Source organism: Anarhichas minor, unplaced genomic scaffold, assembly GCF_050575085.1.
Source record: "Anarhichas minor isolate MPS153535 unplaced genomic scaffold, ASM5057508v1 ptg000054l, whole genome shotgun sequence".
In the NCBI taxonomy this organism is placed as follows: Eukaryota; Metazoa; Chordata; class Actinopteri; order Perciformes; family Anarhichadidae; genus Anarhichas; species Anarhichas minor.
In genome coordinates this window covers 1,047,430-1,069,801 of record NW_027466500.1, presented here as the reverse complement: position 1 = coordinate 1,069,801, position 22,372 = coordinate 1,047,430, and positions in this window count along the sequence as shown.

The window sequence follows — 22,372 nt, the reverse complement described above, 5'->3', positions numbered from 1 at the left end:
CACACACACACACACACACACACACATATATATATATATAAAGAATTATAAAAGTGAAGGCAGACATTTTGTTAAATTTTGAACAAAAGTAAGAACAGAAACGATTTCATGTTTCTGAAGTCATAAGAAGTATGGTCCACTGTGAAATAAAATGATCAACAATGAATACTCTTTGTGCAGGACCAAAGATGTTCCTTAATAAACAGTTAACAGAATTCATATTAGGTCGGCCTATGATCAATAATAGTATCTCTGGTGACTCGGCAGACAGTATGATCATACATCATAGAGGATATTCCTTGTAAAAAATATTTGAATCAAATACCTTGAAGACTAGTTTCATACAGTAGAAATTGTCTACTCCATAGTCATAAGCTGTCAAATCTTAGAAAAGAGAAAAATGCAACAAGACCCTCTGAGTATAGTGTGTGATCATTGCAGAAGCCCAGGTCTGTTGAGGTTTGTGTGACATTTTTAAGTCCTTTTTGAGTGATTATCTCTAAGGTACTATGCACATTAAATGGCTGAGTTAACCTTAACACATGTAAAACCATTACGCCTATTGACGACAGCAGTGTGTAATCCTGCTTTGCAGTTTGATATTGACACTCATGATCAAATGCTAAGCTCCGCTAGCAGATAGGTTGTCTCTCTCTGGGGGACTGAGAGACAGGCAAATGAAGCAGCACCAGATTGATGAGAAATGAGTGCTCTGTAAATTGTGTGTGTGTGTGTGTGTGTGTGTGTGTGGGTGGGTGGGTGGGTGGGTGGAGAGGATGTGTGTGTACTCTTCTCCTGTAAGGGATACTGCAAAGCCAATCAATTAATACTTAAAGTGGAACCAATTCTTGTTTCACTTGGGAACTTACCCAGGGCTTTGCCCCTTCATTTCAATACTGAGGTCTGCATTCCTAATTATGAGCAGTGCAAATGGATGTTAAGCCATGCCAAATTAAATCTTAGTTCATTAGATATAAGCTCTTTAAAGATTGAAAGAAAATATTTGAATTTTTAAAAAGTTTCAATGTGCAGTGTCCCATTTTTAATGAGGACGCTGCAATGTGAGAGAGGAAAAAAGGGAAATGTCTTTGTGTGGATGAATAATCTAACCAATATGAAATATTAAGTCACTGTTTTACCCAGTGTTTCTCCTCAGGCTGCAGTGTTAGACTGGATAATAGAAGATTTTCCTTTGGTGAGGTTCTGCTTTGAATAAAATACAGAGGTGCATAAAGGGGAAGCTCAACTGTCTAGAGGCAACTGGAGTTCTGAATTACATTGTAAATATATTCATTATTCCTCAAAAAAAGGCATTGTTGACAGACGTCAGTTTCATCATTAGAAGTGTTCCGAGTCAGTCAGTAAATAAGTAAACTCCTTTTATTTTCTGCAGGAAAATGCACAAAACTTCAGAATTTCAATTTTTGACCATGTTTGCTGGCTGGATGAACCTAGTTATCGTAATGTTGGCTTAATCTATATTGAATGCGCAAGCTTACAACAGCACTGGCTTTGCCGAGGAGCGGTGCATTAAGGCTTACCTGTAGCTTTTAATGTGCTCTCTGGCTCGGCTTGTAATGGAGAAAGCAGATGTTCGGTGTGGCAGCATGCCTCCTTGCTGCCGTCCTAACTGGGCTTTCTCACGCCACGTGAGGAGAGTGTAATGAAAATCTATAGAAAGTTTCACACTAGTGCCATTAAGGGAACATTTCTTCACAGCCGCTGCCTCCTGAATACAGCATCAAAAAGAGCACAATGTAACACACTGTTTGCATTATAGATAACCACCAATTACTTTGTCTTGTTCTTTTCTTTGCACTAATATCTTTCTGTTATTTTGTCTGTCATTGACTGCCTTACAGAGACAGATCTAGTTCTAAAACGGGAAGCTCCAAGGCCCCGTTGTCGTAAGAGGTTTACACAGTGTCCATTGTGTAACAGCTGTAAAACCCAGACCAAATTATTATTAACTCCGCATGCTGCTCTGCCTCTGCCTCTGATAAAGTGGAATCCCAGAACAACCTTTGGATTTTGGCCAATAACCTTGGAGGGAGATGGTGATTGAAAACAGTAGTATGAATCCAGGTCAGTCATTATGTCTACACTGCTGAGACAAAGATGCAGGACTGCGGGTGTAGTGATGCCGTTTCATCCATTAAGGAAAACGAGGGGAAGTGAAAAATGCATCCCCCCTTTGTTAGACTAAGACCATGTAAAAATAAACTGAAATCTAGTCATCCCAAACATAAAAAAGAGAGGAAAACTCCCGCTTAGAAATTCCAACCTCCTCTAATTTCACAATCCTTTGCTTTTTCGATTCTCACTCTACCTGTTGGGACAGACGGAAATGTCGAATTTACTCTAGCATCTTTCAGCAGAATATGACACCCAAAACCCAGGAGTGACGGTGTCTCTTTCCCCGCAGGAGAAACAAGGAAGATGATTTGTTGAGGGGCCCCGGGGAACTGCTGCGCCTTGAAAACAGGTGGCGCAACATCGCACTGCAGCGTGCCTTCAGGGAATATTTGTAGATATTCAGGAAATGCACAAAAACAAAACATTTCCCTCCGACAGAAGCAGACGCCACCTACAGCACAACACAGAATAAGGAAGTGATTAACTCCGCTCCTGACATGTTTCCCCTAATGTCATTTCCTCAGACTTAAAAGATTTTTTTTTTTTTCTAAGTAAGTTAGAGTTTTTCATGATGATGAATGCTTTGTTGTGACTTTGGCTCTCATATATTCAACTAAAGCGACTGTTAGCATGAGAAATATGTTGCTCGTCTCGTCAAGTCTCACCAACTGAGTCACTCACAGCTGAGCGAGATAGGTCAGCAAGAACAATTTCTTCATTTTGACAAATCACTCCAAAATGTATTAGCAGAGAGGCCGACTGTCAATCCAGCTGCCCAAAGGTCCTTACAGGGCCTTTTGGTGGGTCTGAAAAATGATGTAATCAGCCCGTCCTTCCTTCTTACCGGGACTCCATCCATCCTCTCTAAAGGCCCGGTCCCCGTGGCCTCGCTCTGGATCAAGTCCCCATAAGGCCCCCTGACCCCGTTAGAGGCGCATGATGGGCGGCCCTGTCACTTCAAATGGCTGCCCAGGTCCGGTCTGAGAGTAACCCCTCACTGTGAGTAAACCTCCACGTTATTTCTGTTTTATAGGCTACGGGTGGATAACTGCGTGGAATGGATGTGGACAACTTAGTTATTGTCACTCAGGGCGAAGGAGTGAATGTCGTTACTGGGTTGCGAATAGGAGTCGATTGAAAGGTATGAAAAGTTATGTGCTGTAGTTTTCACAGTGTGAGGAAAAGTACGCCACATTTCTTACACTGTGTTCACCATGACGGGGGAGTCTGGCAGCCACCACATTGTCTTCGACGAATGTTATACTTTGCAGTGAACGCAGAATTACATATTTGGCCACAACTTACCAAAAGACAATGTTCAAAGGAGTTATTTAAATTGCAAGGAAGATGAATGACTCATATATGATGTGTATTTTCACTTCTGGAGAGCTGTGCCTTTGATGGCGAGAGGGGAAGACGTGGGTTTGTTATTGAAGTAAAGAATAATAAGGCCACTGCATGTTGGCCGACTCTCCCTGTACAAAGACCTTGATATGAATCCAATGCACTATGTATGCCCCTTAGAACAAGCAGGGATACAGGAAAGCATGTGGCTTTTGATCCTGCTTTCCTTCTGTTGTCTTTCATCTGACCCATCCTCCAAAATTGTCACTAGAACTCATGCAGAAGACAGAGCAGAGATCTGCTAATCTAACCCTCAGGGGCTGCACTGTTTTTCTCGCTCACTTCCACTTTTTGAATGCTCCTGGACATTTCTAGTCATTAACTAGCACAGGACAGTGCCTTAAGTTTTAACAGCCTTCCACTCTGTAGATTGTGTGAAACACACAACTGAAACACAAAACACAACTCGTTTTGATTCTAGCATTTTTTGTTACCTTTAAAAAAAAAAAACCTCCTCTTCCATGAGCAAACTGTGTTAAATCTTTGAAGAGGTGCCAGGTTAGCTACAGTATCGGCTCTGTATCCTTCCCCTCAGAGGTAGAGAGAGAGCATGTTCTCCTAAGTCTCTGCATGGTGAACATGTCAGCGAATTACACACTGTGAACAACTGATTGAGGCTATGAAGAGGAGGGCATACCAAAAGATAATATGTTTGGTTTGGAGCCGATCCGCTGAACATACATTTTTCTCCCACATAAATTTCCCTGGTCCGCCCCCCACAGCAGAGTACCCCCCCCCCCCCCCCCTCAACACAGTAGCAGCCGACTTAAATTCTCCGCGTTCAGCATTTCGACTTTATAAACTTCATCCCTTTCACCTGAGGGTAGCATTTATAATCAGAAATGTGAGTTTATATGTACAGTAAATGATGCTTTTTGAAAGTTTTAGTGTTTCCATACCACAAGGCCGTCGTGGCTCTGCTTGTTTGGGAGTATCCACCTCCAGATAGTCTTGGTCAGAGACATGGGCTTAAATTCCTGGTGGTTGCATGGACGAGCCTTTTGGCATTTGACAAATTGAACCACGATAAAGTGAAAAAAAGCTTTTCTCTGAAGAATTTTTTTTTTTTTAGTTTTTGGCATCAAACTTTTCCTCAATATTTGTTTTGTCCATCATGGCAACAACTGAGGACTGCACTGATTTATCTAATACAAATAAAAAATGGACTTTTATTCTCAAATGCAGCAACCCAGAACGGCTTTAATGCCATGCAGTCTTCCACATTGATTTTAAGGGAACCTCGCCACTTCCTAGGTAACAACAAGTTATTCATATGGTAATAATCATAATATGTCAAGTATCTCCAGCCATCAGAGATGCTAGTCTCAGTTTAATGATTCTGGGAAATTGAGGATTACCCAGGATATGAGAGCAAGCCTACAGTTTTCATATGGTGTGGGAGGTTGCAGGGCTCTGTATTAGTAATCACAGGGGAGAGCCGAGAGGTGGGAGAGAAAATCTGCTTCTTCTCTTCTCTCATTCATCATAGCAGTCCTCTAGTGAGGAAACATGGCAAATGGCCAAATGAATGCACTTCATAAAGCGCAAATGTCTCCTCTGATGTGCCTCTCACTGAGGATCTGGAGAGTGGGGGAAAGATTTCCACAGATATATTATTGTCAAACTCTGCTGCCCCCGCTTCCAAGTGTTATTATGATATTGTAGCAGATCTTACAATAAGATTTGGTGACTTCACTCAAGCAGTTACCATAACAATGTTACAATGATTGCAGCAGTTTTCAACAGCCGCCTAAACTGAATGAAGCATATTGTCAGACCGGATGATAAGTCTTCTACGAGAGGCGCTCTTTTTTAATGTTTCATTATGTTGTAATTTAACAGGGTAATCTTAAAATGGAAAGAAAATTCTCACTGGGTAGATAACAGTGACTATAAGTCGAGGAGATGTAGGATAAGATAGTGAGAGAGGAACCAATTCACACCACACACAATGAGACGGTCAGCACCACAGGGAGGTGCTATGGATCTGTTTCCCCGATCACACGCTGCACATGCACTTTAATGCATGAATTACTAAATGTGTAACACTTTCAATATCTGCAAAATCAGGTTTTACACATTTTGGTGCATCTATTTAACAATAACACTCATATGATATTAAGCAGGATATTATTTAGATGCAGGATTAAAAGGTAAAGATGTCAACCTGGTAAAACGACAATAAGCCAAAAGATGGGGAATTATTGAAACATAATAACAGATTAATAAATTGTTGCGGAATATAATACTAACCAAGCCATTTCCACATTCTCTTTTGATAAGATTGCATTTTTCTGTGTGTATTTTTAAATAAATGTGCAGTATTTAAAATAGATAGATAGATTGTGTTCGTAAATATAATGTCTGATGTTACCTCAGATACACATTGGTTGTGGGAGAAGATAAATGTTCACAAGAAATGGTGAATTTAGGAAATGTGAAAGTCCAGCCCTCAGCTCAGTCCCCAGTTTAACAATAATGGTGAAGGATTAGTCATAAACGGCTGTGGAGATACATTTATACAAGGTTTAAATGAATAAATTATTCAAACAGAAAATGTATATCAAATATGAACATACATATAAAAATGTATGTGACCATAAAGTGTTGACATAGAGATACTGATCCTCAACAAAGCTTCCAGATATACCTCTAAGATAGAATATTTATTTTCTCTTATGCATGTGTTTACTATCTCTGGGTGATTAAAGCAATTATACCGTTTTATGTATAGCCTCTCATTGTATCACTGTTTTAATTACAGTATTGATTAAATTCAACACCTAATGCCCAAAAAACATAAATCATATTTCCCCACTTAATTGTGTGTTTGAACTAATTAGGAGCAGAGCTGAAGCTGCTGTCTTAGAAAAATAAATGTGTAGGATTGTTATTTATTATTTATTCCCTGGGCTGTCACAATGGAATCCTAATGTGATTAAACTGTTTGTACATGCTGAAGTATACCTTTAGATATATATATACACACACACATTCTTTTTACTATGAAGATATCAATTATGGCAACATGTCAGTGTATCCTTTGTTTACATTTATATAAAGCGAACAAAGCCTTTCAGAAAGATGATGAATCGTATTTTCTTTATTTGTTTTAATGGATGCCTCTTTAAATGAGATCTTATTTACAATTGCCCATCTCTAACAATACTGTACAGTTGCCAATCATGGTATTGTACTGCAGCTTTGCTGCATTCATCATGCCAACTTACAGTTACATTTGGACATCTAAAGTGAGACTGTAAGGAAACGAGTGGCAAGAGAGGGCAAAGGAGGCGGGAGAAAGAGATCCAAGAAGGCTTGGCTTGTATAATTACACTCTCAAGATGGCATATTTACCGTCTCTGCCAGCGAGGTCATGCCTTCTGTCGTAGTAAACGTAGTGAAGTATGAAAGAGCCAATTACAGCACACTGGGTGACCTTTTAACAACTATTACCACATCCCATCAACACATTATCATGATGGAGATTGTGATTCCGCGAGAATTACAACATTATCCTGTCACATCCAGCCCAAGACGGGCTTGTTGTGTGATGGCAGTGACAGCACAGCTTTGAAGAATCAGCGCAATAAAGGAAGACAAGTGAAATGAAAAAAAGGAGAGTGAGACAGAGAGAGAGAGAGAGAGAGATATGGAGGCAGGATGAGAGGGGGGTTAGAACAATAGCCCCGTACAGTACATTAGCTGTGGATGTCAAGCACCCCAGTCATTCCCAATGAAAAGCACAACAAATAAGACGTTGGCCTGTTTGTATTCATTATCAGTCAGCACATGCCCCGGCTCCTGCATTAAACATTAGACTGCCTCTGATGTCTGCTTAACAGTTTAATTCCCTCCCCGCCGCTCAGCCTGTCATAATAAACCCAGCGAAGCACACACAAAGTCAAATAAGAGTGTGAGGGGGCTGCCTTTGTGTGTATGTGTGTGTGTTTGCATGGCTGTCCTCATGTTTGTTACCGTGTGTGTGTTTATGCATGTGTGTTGAGCAACGTACAGATCATTCATAATAGCCCGTGCCCTCTATTGCCAGGCTTGGCTTTATTGTAGTTCATCTGATCACAGATTAAGTAGATTTTGGAGTGGCAGGCCTGTCTACCCATGAGTCCGTATGTGTGTGTGTGTGTGTGTGTGTGTGTCTGAAATAGTATTTGTATCTGTGTATACATCACAGTTACAAGTGCATTTTAGAGTTAATGTGTATACTGTTGTTTTGTTATGTGTGTTTAATGTGTTCTGCCTCTGTCTGTGTGTGTGTGTGTGTGTGTGTCTTTTTTTCTTTTTCTGTTCCCTCCCTATCTCCCCGCTGCAGCCAGAGGTTGGCACGAACACCACATGGTCATAACAGTCTCCTTGAGAAGGGGACCAGCCTCTTAGGCTGGCAGGCTGGCAGCCTGGCACAAAGACGCCAATCTCAGTCAAAAAGGAGGAGACCAATGGGCACAGAAATCCCTATTCAAAAGAGATGATTGGATTAATTAGATAAATCCACTGTATCCAATGCAATTGTGTGTTGTCCAGAAATATGTTCATGTTATTGGTAAAGGTATGGCCTCTGACATGAGCGTTCACACAGTAACACTGGCATAAGGGTGACCATCTGCTCCCTAATCTGACAGCGCTGGAAATATGAAGTCCTTCACTTCCAATGAACATTTGTATTATTAGATTTTTTTCCACTTTGATAATTTAATCCACTTATGAATTTATTCAGTGTAGCTGGCTGTGCTAATCACTGGCTATGAAAACATTGCAACAAAAGCTGTCTTCTAATATTAATAAATCACAAGCAGTGGTGCACTGTAAATATGTTTCAGCAACATTATCAAAGAAGGGGAGGGTTTCTCTTATTTCTCTCTCTTAGGGAAAATATTGTAATTACCCCTTGGCGTTGTAAGAGAGCAAAACTGTTTCGGGTTTTACTTTTTCATGACATTTGAACAAAGATATAAAATTTGAAGAAAAAAAAAACATTGGTTGTCTATTATTCATATGCTAATGTGTACTCCCTGAAAAGGGTGTGACATTAGTAATTCAACACACTATTATTGTATTTGGGGTCCTTTTTTTCCTGGTGGAAAGCCTTTATTTGTCCTGTAAACGAGAGAAGAGTAGTACAATGCATGTATGTCTTTTAAAAGGCATGTTTAGCCAGCAGAATGTTAACTAAGGTAAGCAGTGTTGTTTTAGCCCCTCAGTAACCACGCCAATTATCTGTAAACTTATTTTTTTCGACTTCCATGCATACTTAATGCATCCCCTGTTTCCCTCTCGCCATCTGCCCCCCCCCCCCCCCCCCCCTTCCACCTCCCCCCACACCCACCCTCCCTCCCCCCTCTCCAACACTCTGGAATTTTTATGAGATAGGACAAAAATGGGCACTTCCCTTATTAACATCTCACAGTGGAAATCAAATATGCAAGGAAAGTAGTGTATCTACTAATTAGTGCTGAATTCATAATTACTGTGCTCATTGATGGAGATACATTTGAATACGTTCATTTCCTTGGGGAGAGAGGCAGGCTGTCCGGGATAGACTGGGAGAAAAAAAAAATCCCCTTCAGCCCCCCTCCCTTTTCTTTTGGAAATTAGGGATCCGTGGCACATGGTGATACTACCAGACTAAGATCCGAAGTGCCCGCAATTTTCTTCAGATATAATTAATCAAGTGAAGCATGTAACCTAATGAATGTGTTTGATATCCGCTCCTATTCAAATATGGGCTTTATCGCGATGTGTGCCGGAATTGCTTGGAGCTATGCATAGACAGTGACATTGCTTGCAAATGTTCTTCAACAGTTTCTCTTTGCGTGTAAACAATATCCATGCTTGTCAAGGCATGAAAAAAACCAGACAGAGAGACACATTTTAATTGCAGTAAATTAATAACAATTAAGCCGCAGGATGCTGGGTATCTTGACAGTGCTTTGTTGTTGCCCTGGAGATAATTTCACTGAGTGCCTTGCAAGTCTGACAACCAGGTGAAAAGGTAGAAATTAGAAAAATTGTGACATTTTCACAGATACGGGTATAACAAGTAAATAAAACTGGCCTGGCTCTTTTTCACAATGGCTTAAAGAAATACAGACTTAATTAACCAAGACTTTGGAAGTTGTTGAATTATTTCAAGCCTTTTGACTATAAAAGTTGACGGATGAGTTCAACAATGAATCGAAAGAACTGTCCAACACACACACCCAAAAAAATGAAAAATGTGAAAGCGAACTCACTCGCAGAGCAAAGCAAGTAGACAGATAGACAAACGGACGTAGCAGGAGGAAGATCCATAAGTCCTCACTGTGACCTCAGAGTGTCAGACCAGCGGAGTCACGTGACGGACAAAGGCTCTCTAATTAACAGAGAGGACTCTAGAAAGCCGCTCTGTAATGAGGCACCATGCTGGACGGGCCTCCAGTGAGGCACTCGGCCCATATGCAAGGCCAGCATTGCAGGAATTTACATACTGCAGGTCAATTGAACATATGCACACTCAAAACTGACTAATGACTTCCACTAGCGCTCTGATTCTATTTCACAGCCTGCTCTCAGGACGAACATAGTATAGAACACTAATGAGGACAACATTGGGAGGCGTACGACTGCAAACATTAATATATGTATTGAGACACGGGTTCAATATTAAACCTGGTTGCTGGGGAAATGGGTACAAGCACAACATTTGCAGGTGTGCAACTTCAAGGTGCACGACTGAACCTCCCGCACAAAGGAAGAGACAACGTTTCATAGTGTGGCTGATCATCAGGGAGCGAAAGCCAATGTCCAGTAAAGTGCCCATCCTTGTCTTTTTGCCGCACATTTACTCTCAGACAGCTGATGCCCAGTACCTGTAAGGCCACCCATTCACTATTAAACTCTTCCCCCAGCACCCCACAGTTTGGACAGTTTGGGGGCTCGGCAGGGGTGTGTGTCCATCTGTGTGTGGCTGCATGCTTGTGTGCTTGACTGCTTGCATGTGTGTGCAAGCGTGCAGCCTGCATACATGTGTATGTATGTGCATGAGAGAGGGGGTTTATCTTGAGGGGGTGGCGGCGAGGAGTTGGAAGGTGTTAAAAGAAGGAGTGCTGGTGGTGGTGGGGGGGTGACTCTTATTTGGCTGGGTGTAAAAAAATGCCCCCAGGTCTCCTGATGGAAGAGACAGGTATTAGCTCTGAGACCTCCATAGTCCCAGCTTGCCATTAGTTTCCTCTCCAGCTGCACCAGGATCCGGACTATGAATCTGCCATGGCTGGTCATTCATCAGTTTCACAGTCCGCACCAGCACACACACACATTCCAATAACAACACTGTGAAATAGTGAGTGAGTGAGAAAGAGACACAGAGAGAGAGAGAGAGAGAGAGAGAGAGAGAGAGAGATGGACGGAGAGAGAGTAAAAGTGTGAGAAAAATATCTTGTCATACAGAGACTTTTACTTCAGGAAGTATGTATGGCCACTACATTCTGTACCTTTGACTGAAATGGAGGGTACATTACCAGTCCAGAGAGAGTGTGTGTGTGTATGTGTGTGTGTGTGTGTGTGCACACAGGCATGCATGACCAAAAAGCCCCGCGCTCAAATGTTTGTCTCTGCCTGATTGTGTACATGTGTGGGTGCAGTCTTCCACAAAAAGGTGATGAGACATGATATAAATTAACTCTGGGTTCTGCGCACTGCCGTTTCGCACAGTTGAGCACTAGAACTGCTCCCACAGAGTGATGTGGAACTTCCTGTCAAACAGGAAGCATTTAAATGTTGGCTGGAGAGTTATGGAATTGCCTGTGGAAACATATTTGGAGAGGTCAAACGCAGAGGTCAGCACTCTCCAAGACTTTCCATGTCAAGGTCCTCTCTCGTCAGACCCTTCAAGTTTTTCTAGTTCTCCTGGTTTGTCTTAATTGTAATGTTCTGTGATTGTAAATCAAGCCGTGCAAAAATATCAGTGACATCATTGCGGACTGCACCTCTCTTTACATCTGAACTTTTGCAATTTAAATAACTTGTTGTTGACATGCTACAGTATTTATTTTTCCCAAAGTGTGCTGAAACAAACAAATCAATGAAAGTATTCTGTTTCATCCAGACAACCTGTCGTACCAAAAGAACCTTCTTTTTATTTTTTTGCTGCCCCGAGTGAGTGAAGGCCACAAGCTCTGTCATGTAGTATATATGCTAACTCAAAAGGAAGGACAGGTCCTAGCGATCCGGTCGCTTGGGTTGATGTGACCAGGACATGGCCATGGCAGCAGTGAAAGCCCGGTTGAGCCATAGTGACACGTCGTCTCCATCCATCTTCAGTCTGAAACATTTTACGCTAACTGACAGAGCGTGGCACTTGCTTACCCACCTCCCAGAGGAAATAGTCCAGACTGGTGTCTTCTTGACATGCACTAAAGAGTGAGCAGTCCAGAGGTCCAGAGGGGCATTGTGTATTCAGTCCAAGACGAAAGGTTAGATCCTCTGAAAGGAAAGAGTAGTTCAGTATATATTGTTGAAAGTGACAATGACTTTTTTTTTTTTGGTGTGTTATTCAAGCAAATAAACAATTCAGTCACTCCTTTCAGATTTTTTTTTACTGTTGTTGTTGTTGTGCCGAGGCGCTGTGTGCAGTTATAACGTATGTGTTTGTGTGAGAGTGTGTGTGTCTGTGTTTGTCACATGGCTTCATATGGACGGCACATTAAGTTTACTGACGGAATACCCTGTTTAAATTACCAAAATATAAATCCTGAAATAAATGGGTGAAAAATATATGTTAACATAAGTTAAAAAAATGCAAAGTTGTTGCTTTTTCTGCTTCATTTTCCATAAATGCTTTAATTATTCAAACAAATTATTTAAATAGAAAATAACCCAAAAATATTCCAATACAGATGTAAGCTGCTCACTGACGTGCTGAATTTTGTCTACACTTCTGTTCATATCCTGTATCTCGGTCAGGTACCATAAGAAGGGGGGAGGTAGAAAAGGAGAATTGAGCAGTGGCTGTAGTAATAAATCACAGGATCGCTGGTGACATTCATACAATACGGATACAGTGTTAACTCAATGAGTCGGACAGCCCTAGCCTGTTCCTCCATCCTGACCTTGCCTCCCTGTCGTAATCAATCATGTTGGCACGGCACACACGCTCCTTATTTATTATTACTCTGGACCCGCATGTACAGTAAACAATGAGTAGAATACATTGGAAAGACTGAGAGAGTGGGGTGCTATTATAAGAGAGGAGGTAAAGGTCCAGTGGAATAACCGGGGGGTATATGTGTCCGGCTGGCTGCTTAAAAGACTACTGAACAGGACGGTGAGCAACCACCGTGCTAAAACGTGCAGAAATCACCTTTACTAAGTGCTCATTGCACCACAAAGGTCACCATATTGTCGCTAGTTACAATTTACAAGTGCTACTGTTGATGTTATGAAACATCATAGTGTCATGTTCACACACTGCCCTTTGTATAGAGAGTGGTTCCGTACTTGGATATTACTCTATTTAAAGGAAGATGGTGTTAAAGCTGTTTTCGTCGTACTTCAAGATCACATTAACAAACTGTCAGACAGATGTCATTTCATTCTTCGCCTTTTGGCTGTTTTCCTTTTCGAAATATTGTAATTTTACTTCTGTTATTCTCAGGTAGCAGGTGTATATCCTGAGTGGCAAACCGTTTTCTTTGTAAAACTAATAGCTTACAAAGTCAGTGTAAATTAACTATGACCCAATGTGAAGCCTTCATAACACCACCATAACAATCCATGAAAGCCGGCCAAGCCAGACGTCACACAGTCCCATATGCAGCCTATGCAGGGGGCCTGTCTTGGCAACAAAACAGGGCCCCAATGTACAGCGGAGGGCCCCTGAACTCCTCATGAAGGATGGCTGGCTACAAGGAGGGCCGAGGGGGAGTCAGTTTAAAACACATACCATATGCAGTTAGGAAGAGCCTCATTTATCAGCCACTGAAATTCCTGGGTTTTTACACCTCAGACCCCCCAGCACTTTCTCTCCTCCCCCTCGGGGTTAGCCACCTCCTAACTGTGCACCACAGATGACAGGTCGCTGAGACCTGACTTTAACTGCAGACCACAACTCTGATTTGTCTCTCTATTGAAATAACAAGGAATTGATTATGTAGGTAATCTTGTGACAGGCTGTTCAGCAGTAAGTATGTGATAAATATGCCATGAAATGAATTGTGCTCAAGTTACTGGGATTTGTCTTCCTTTTTGTGATTTTAGTATTTTTTTAGTTTTCTTGTAAAGTCCATCAACCTCTCCTGTCTCTTTTGCCCTTCTCCTACCCTTCCTGTCCAAGCTCTTCTTCGCAGTTGGACATCATCTGGCCCGTGAATGGCACATTGTTATGCTTGTTCCTCAGTGGCCGCGTGAGCAGATGCCACGAGCAGCCGCAACACTGGTCCCTGCACAAGGTTGGTAGCTCGCATTCAACACAAGGCCGTAAATTACGTCCCGCGAACACACAAACACTCTGCGCTCAACTGAGTTTCGGCAGTTTAGAGCACCATTGAAGGAGCATAGCGTATCCTGATTTTGTTTGAGTGAAGACCGGTTTCAGGCAGCGGGGGAAGTGGCCCCGCGGCGCACGACTGTGGCCTAGACGAAGAGATCACGCACGGACAGCTGTGCTTTGAACTTCTTACCCCTGCGTTCCTGGGGTCAACAGCTTGGTGGCCGCAAGGGTCAACCAGCAGTAAGAGGCCGTCTTCTAGTGAACTGGCGGACTTGTTTTGACTGGGTCCCTGTGGCACGATTACCCCATGGCGACTGGAGGTGATACTCTTCGGAGGGGTTAGGTGAAGCAAAGTTTAGAAATAACATTTGCATTGTAGGCCTATGCATGCACATTGCAGAGTGTATGGGGATAAAAAAAAGAAATGCTACAGATACCTTCTTGAATTGAAAAAAAATCTGTTCAATTTAAGACCTTGAGACTTAAAAAGGACTTGCCAACAGTAGGAGCCTTCATCTGAACAAAACTTCAAACAAAATCATGGAGTTAAGCTTGCTAGAAGTACAGTAAATAACGCTATAGATCTAAGATGAGACACAATAAAGTATGATTTGTTATGATCTTGGGAAATACATGGCTCAAAATCCAATCAAACATATCACCAAAGTGTGTTTGAGGAAGAATCATCCTTGTTGCGACTCGCTACAGACAATATTTACACACTCAAATCCCACGTCTAGTCAACGGATGCATAGTGGCTCGCTAAGATATATGGGTTACTTTATTCATAGCACTTCAATTACAAAATCATGTATTGGGGGAAGAATAAATTAATAATAAAACCCCCTATCTGAACTTCTAATATTTTGCTTGGCGAAGGGAAACGAATTACCCTTTTCAGAACTGATGATGTATTACTAGCGTTTGATCCTTGGAGGTTTCACCATGCTCACATTCATTACTTTCAAGTGCTGAGGTGTATCTGCAATTAGAAGCACCTTGCAGTGGATTTTTGACACTCCCGCAGACTTGAAACACCAGATCATAGAATCATCACGGCATTATTCTGTAGGAGAGGGGACGGTGTCTCCTTCGAATGGAGGCAAAGATTGGGGGTGGGGTGGTAGCGGTGGTGGTGGTGGGGGTGCTTAATTTAACCATGTGCCCATAAGTGAGGGGAGCCGGTAAGCAAATGAGGACCTTTCATTAAATCAAAGGTGATTTTTGTTCTGCTAATGGGTGCCCCAAAAATCTAGTGCAGCAGCGAAACATGTGATCATTCTCTGTGGAGCCTGCTATACTGCTACAGACCGGTCAGGGCTATTCTTATTACAGTATGCATAATGTAATGAGCACGCTTGTGTAATTTAATCACACTGAGTGGACTATGTTAGTATATCTTTGAAACGACAAAGCCATACAAGCATGTGGTTTGATAAAAAAGGGAATAAATAATACAATCACTCACCCGGCTTGTACAGCTAATGCACTTGCTATTTCACAAATGGCACCCATTTACATGGTATAGTGAGTTCATAGTATGGAGTAGTCATGTGGTTTTTTTTCCCACCACGGAGTACAATTTTATATTTGAATACCCAATTCTCAAATGTCTTTAGAATTATTGTCCCGAAGAATCGTCAAGTCCTCCGTTGATTGGTCATGACAGGGCCAAAATGGCCACTGTGGTGAAACACCTCAGAGAAGCAAAGGAAGTTTAGCCAAAAAACACGCTGAGCCATTATGTTAAAGTAAACGACAGCACATCCTAATGTCATTTGGCAGTGCTAGCGCTCGGCAATTAGGGCCTCTCTTAATGCGACGCTGAGAGCATTTCTCCTCAAGGTTAGCGCCTCATTTCCCCACGATGGGTCTGCGGGGCCGCACCAGATGCATTGTGGGAGCTGGGGGGCGCGAGTTAGGACAGGTGTCCGCCACCTTGGATATCTCCCCTCGCAGCTGGCACCAGCTGGCACCCCCAGTGCCCCATCCGGACGGTCTGCTCTCCCTTCTCCATGGAGGAGAAGGAGGAGGAGGAGGAGTAAGGGGGAGTGTGGGGGGGCATGTCAAGGGCAGACCTGGTACAAGCTCACTCACAGGGCACCCATGCCATGACATGACCTGGCCCCTAGGGGACCTGCCAGCAGTGAGGGGTAGGAGTAATGTGGTGCAGCCGTGCCCGTTTGGAGACCTGCTCCAGCATTCCTAATGGACCGGCAATGATGAGGCCCAGCAGTGCCAGCGGGTCAGAGGCAGCTTCTGTGGAGGACGCTGCTCTTCCCACTAGAGAGCTGAGGATGTCATGTCTGAAGGTGGTCTCTCTGGATGCAATGCAGCCATTTTGCCAAGAGGTAAATGGGAGAAGCATCTTTGAATTACTAAATTACTGAGGTATGTATATGTTACATGCACAAATACGTCCATGTTAACAACAAAATCTTAAAGAATCATATATTGTAAAATGTGCAATTTATGAACATGCAATGTTTACATATTTAGTTTTGTATGCCTATGGCCAATTTAATAAACATAAATATGTACTGTTGATAATTTACCCAATTTGTTTTTATGCTGGTTTAGTACCAAATATATATATGTTGTACTATATATGACATTCCTGTAATGTAACTATAATGTGGAGGACTGAATTACTCCAAAAAATACAATATCATATGAAAATTACATAAACATTTGTAACAAAACAAAAACATTGAAAATTCATGCACAATTTTCATTTTTCACAAATCATAGAAATCAAACAGTGTATATCACAAAACATAGTTCAGAAACACACATATTCTAAATTATATTATATATATGATTTATATGGATGCAAAAATGTATCCAAAAATGTTTTTCTCTGCTGTGACTCGCTGAATGCTGCAGGGTTAAAGCAAATCATTATGAATGTAAACTGGCTGACTTGTCTCCAGTCAGGAGAAATCACTTCACATTATAAGCACATTATGTTGGAGGTAATACCACACAGTGTTTCCCTACTCATGATGTGAGTTAATTCACTTAATATGTCTTTAATGGGGAGCGGCTTTTCTTTGTATAAAATGGTTTCCACACTGACCATTATCTGAAATCAAGCCTAATGATGGCTCCGGTTTATGATAATGACCATTATCACACAGACCACCATCATGTCTGCCAAATGATCAAATGATCTTGCATTTCTTACTTGCAGTCTGAATTCGTTAGTCATGTAAATTTAAGCCCTTGATGAAGCTAACCCCCCGTTTCTCCTCACAGCCTCCTGTATAATATTAGACATCTGATGCTTTTGCTGCTGTTGTTCAGACCTTATATTGAACTAAGGCTGCTTTTGAAGTTGATAACAACATATAAGATATCATCTTTGCCCTCATCAGCCCTTAATGGGCCAAACAAACGATTATAATAATATTAAAAACATGCAGGAATCTCATAGTCGCCTTAGTTACCACAGTCATCAGTTTCAGTATATAAAGGTGACTGTGAGCCAATAATAACAATTTGTAATAACACACACTGGCTCTTGGTTTCTGATGCCACATGAATCCTTTGAAGTGCAGACTGTTGATTACTGTAAATGAGAGCTGTTTCAGGGTGGATTGTGGGTAATTATATGCAGTGCACCCCAGGGAGCAGTGCTAGGACCCAGGGGACAGCGGTTCCACAGGAGAGTGAAGCACAGACAGAGCAACACATGCTGGGCCACCGATTCCCAGCATGAAACAAGTCAACAGGCCTGTCTTTTATTTCTAATGTCTGTGATTTACATGAAAGAACCACTGTCACCCAACCGCAACAGTGTGTTGTATACCGCAGTTTGATTGACAGCATTTCATATTTCACATGTCCCTGCACCCCTCACTCCCTCCCTGAACAACTTGATGATGATTGCAGAATTATAACATAGAGCATATTGCCGGCTTAGCTACTATGTAAAATGTGACTCCTCTATATATATATCTGGCATGTCACATGGATGGCAATTGTTGTCTGTTACAATGTGGCAAATGTAAAATGTCACATAAATAATTAACAGTTAGTGTTCATTTGAATCAAAAATGTAAGAAGAAAAAAAGCACATATAGGGAAATCTTTAGGCGTTTATTATTATACAGTATTTATCAACAATGATAACTTTCTCTATGAAGACATCTTTTATATTATTGCAAGTGTTTAACTATATTGTCCTTCATTAGCTGTTTATACGACAGCATGAGCACAAGAGAGAGTTATAGGTGTTGTTGTTTTATACTGCATATGTAGGCTGTGTGTAAACATTTAATACATTGTTTATAACACACTATTATGTTGTTGTAAACAGATATACATATGTATATATATTGATGTATATATATATATATATATATATATATATATATATATATATATATATATATATGTGGACATCCATAAGTGGCTGCTGTTGTATGAACAGAAAATGAATATCATCGTAAAACACATTTGAAATAATATAAAATGTCTTCATAGATGAAGCTATAATTGTTGACAAATATAGTGCATTGATAAACAAAAGATTTCCATATATCTGCTTTCAACTACATTGTATGTTATAAACCATCTATTACATGTTTATACAGTGCATTATAAATGCTAAATAAGGGGGTGTTAGAGTCACCAATTATTCTGAGTACATATTTTGTAATTGTCCTTATCTATCACATATACATTGAAAATTGAATTCAAATTAGGATGCAATGTGAGGCAAAGTTTCCAATCATGCTGGGAGCCCCGCAATCTCTTTCTCTTCACTTGAGCTCATTTCTCCACTAATGACTTTGCCCTCTGATGCAAGCCAAGGGATCATCAAAGGTCCTTGAAACAAAAAGGGAAATATAGCAATTACTGGGACTTTCATCGGCAAGAAAGAGATTAAAAACCCTGTGGTTGTATAAGCACCCGAGAAGCAAACCGAGATCTGTTTCACTATTAAATGTATATTCAAGCACTTTGCTGCAGACGTTATTCATCATCAACGTGTTCTTCCTTTCACCATCTTCATTCATTTTTTTTCCCAATGCATGATAATAGAATCAAATGTATTATGTATTACTAATCACATGATAAAAGCCTGTGGTGCTAGTAACGCATGTAGATTCCAAAATGCTGTGCATGTACACGAAAAGTCATTGCCTTTTTAACAGTGGCCTGAGGGAATGGAATTGTCCCTTAGCCTCCATAACCATTGACACAAAAGGTCCCCAAACAATTTCAAATTACTGCTTTATTTCTCTCTCTTATATAATCCACCCACATTATTAAATCTACCACCTTCTGGGACTTTACTGATACAATAATATTACAGTGCTAAGATGTTTACATTCGAGACCGCTAGCTTTCCTTGTTATAAACATGTATGCCCTTAGGACTCGTACAATGTGTATGCATACTACTTGGCCTAAATGAGGCACAGGTCATTTTGTTTTTAAGAGGGGTCAATGTAACCTCAAGCAAGGGGCCAGGGCCAACGCTAGAACCTGACTGAGCAGAAAATGACTCCTGATACTCACAGACGAGATATATTATACATTAAACATGCTTGTAAATATTCACTAGTCAGACCATTCAAATGGAAAATATGGTTTAGGTCAAAGGTCTATGAAAATGTTGTCTCCAGAGGAAGTCCCCCTAGAATAGAGGCAATGATGATAACAGGGAGAAACACCCATAGGGGACGAGGGAGAACATTAAGAGTTGTTTTACATGTTTGACTGTGAGACAGCGATGATACCAGGGAGATAAATGATGGGCACTTATCAGACTGGACTGACCTAGAGTTATGTACCATGCCTAATGGAATGTAACACTCCCATCAATTACACGCAGTCAGGTTGAATTACAATGAATTAATGTCCAATAAAGTTCTCTAAATAAGTGTGTTCATGCATTTTATTAGCATAAAAGATAACAAATAATTTCACGGCACAAATATGAGGAATAATGCCAGAGCAGGTCGGCTTTGTGTATTCAACAATACTTATTGAAATCCATGAATAGCAAAGCACCAGAGATAGAGAATGATACGTGGACGTCACTTTTATTAGCGGTGTGTCTTGCTGACGGGATCACATGACTTGGAAATTATTTCATCATGTTCAAGTCCAACTGTGGGACTACGGTGTTATCTTCTATTTTTGTCTCTCTCGGCCGTATATTTCAGAGACCAGGAACAATGTAGTCTGACAGACATATTCTTTATGAGGGGCTCGTGGCCTCTCTAATTTGACACAGTTGTCAGAGATAAAGCTCCTTAGAGAGTGTGGCCATGCTCTGGGTAAGAATGGGGATTAAATTAACACCCCCACCTTCACATCCTCTGACCCCAATACTGGAGAATAAAACATACATGGTGACTCACTTCAACACCCCACATCTCCCTTCCAACTTCCTCTCTGAAGGTTTGATTTCATTGCTAAATAAAACAATAATGCGCTGGTCAGCTTCTTAATGGGGAATCTTCATTTCAAGACAGTTCTGTAAATTAACCGAGAATAAATGTAATTAAATAAAAAAATACGAAGATAATTTTGACAATTTCAATAAAATCTGATTATTATATTTAGAAACTATCCTGTTTATCAACACACTTCTTTACTGTAAATGTGGCCAGCGAGAGTAAAATGACACCGCAAACAGCTTGCACAGTGTAACAATACACTCCCTCTCCTAGGTAGTTTCCTATCAAATGACCTGAGCACGTAAAATCAAATCAACACTGGAATGGATCATATCAAATTCTAATGAAAACATAATGTGCTCTTAAAATGTGTGTTGGCCCGGCAGCCAGTCATCCAGAGAGTCTCCCCCAGATGACGTGATGAATAGGGAACACTGATGGAATATGCATCAAAGTCGAGCTCATGATTTATGTAATAGCAGTCACTTGGACACTGATTAGCTGCTCTGTCAAGCGTGTAATACGAGAGGCACAACCCCTGGTTTATCAGTCATTTATCTGAAGTGCGTCCTGATATTATCACTGGATCCTAATGTCATCATTATGCCGCACAGCATGTGCGGGCCAGTGTGTCATGGTGCCGGCGACACTGCCTGTCAGGAGTTCAAGCCTCTTCATTTGCAAAGTGCTCAGACATTCATAGCACTATGTCAACAGTAAAATAGAGGAGCCACATCATATCAGAGATGGAGGGACAGAGGCGCACAGGCACACTAAATAAGTGGGCACTAGAGGGTACAGAGACATTTTGTCACGTCTTTGTGATTGCGGCATTGCTTATGTGGTGATCAGGCTAATTCTTTTTAAGAGGAGTGAAATAACAAAGTGTCAAAGTAAAAAGAACAAAATAACAGGTTGCCTTTTTCCTGCCTGCTCCACGGTTTGATTTAGGGGAACAGACATAACATCTACTGTACACTGGGTATTCACAATGAGAACACCCAGACCTCCTTGACGTGCAATGTGAGGCCCACAGAGCCATTTCTCCTGATTAAAATGCACACTCACACACGCCGCTGTGTGAGAGGATGGCGGTTGTTCAGTCTGTCAGGACTTTCCTGCTCTCCTAGAGAATATCTGATATCATAAATGACTTCAACTCCTCCCACGCCAACATGAGAGTGAGATTGCGAACACAGGAAAAGAGAGCAAGACACAGACAGGCAGTATATGACTGAGCTATGACAATCATACATTACCGGATGGACAAAACTGCTAATAAACAATTTCTGTCATTTTGACAAAAAAGGTTAGGGTTGTTATTCTCACAAACATCTGGTGCTGTACACTAAAAGGAAGCTGTGCAATGTATAACTCTATCAACACCTCACACAAACAAAAATAGTGAGGGAAACTGAACAGGAAAAAGAGCTCTTTGAGTCTCAAACAAAAGATATCAGCCCGGCTGCCAACACAGACAGGGCACCACACCTTGGCAATGATGCCGCTCACAATCAAAGGAACAGTCGTCATCAGCGCAGCCGTGTTTTTAAAGGATATCTTAAAAAGATTAAAAATATGTGTCATTATGGAAAACAATCGAGGCTGGAACCTTTAGCATACCAGGTTGTTATGTCACTCACACGCACTTCAGGCTGTTTATTTCAACACACCATGGATAAATATTTCCTGTTTTTAAAATGAATTATTTGCGCTTATCAGGATGAATATAAATGACTGTACAAACAAAATATAAAATGTGCAAAACAGCTTTCATGTGCCAGCAGTAATTAAAATTGATATACAATAAATATAGGATGACAAAAAAGTAAAAGTTGTTTTTAAATGATTTTAAATTTGCACATTTGAAACTTTTTATTTTCACTAAAAGATATAAAGCAAATGCAGAAACGTCCACTGTGACTGCCACATATGAT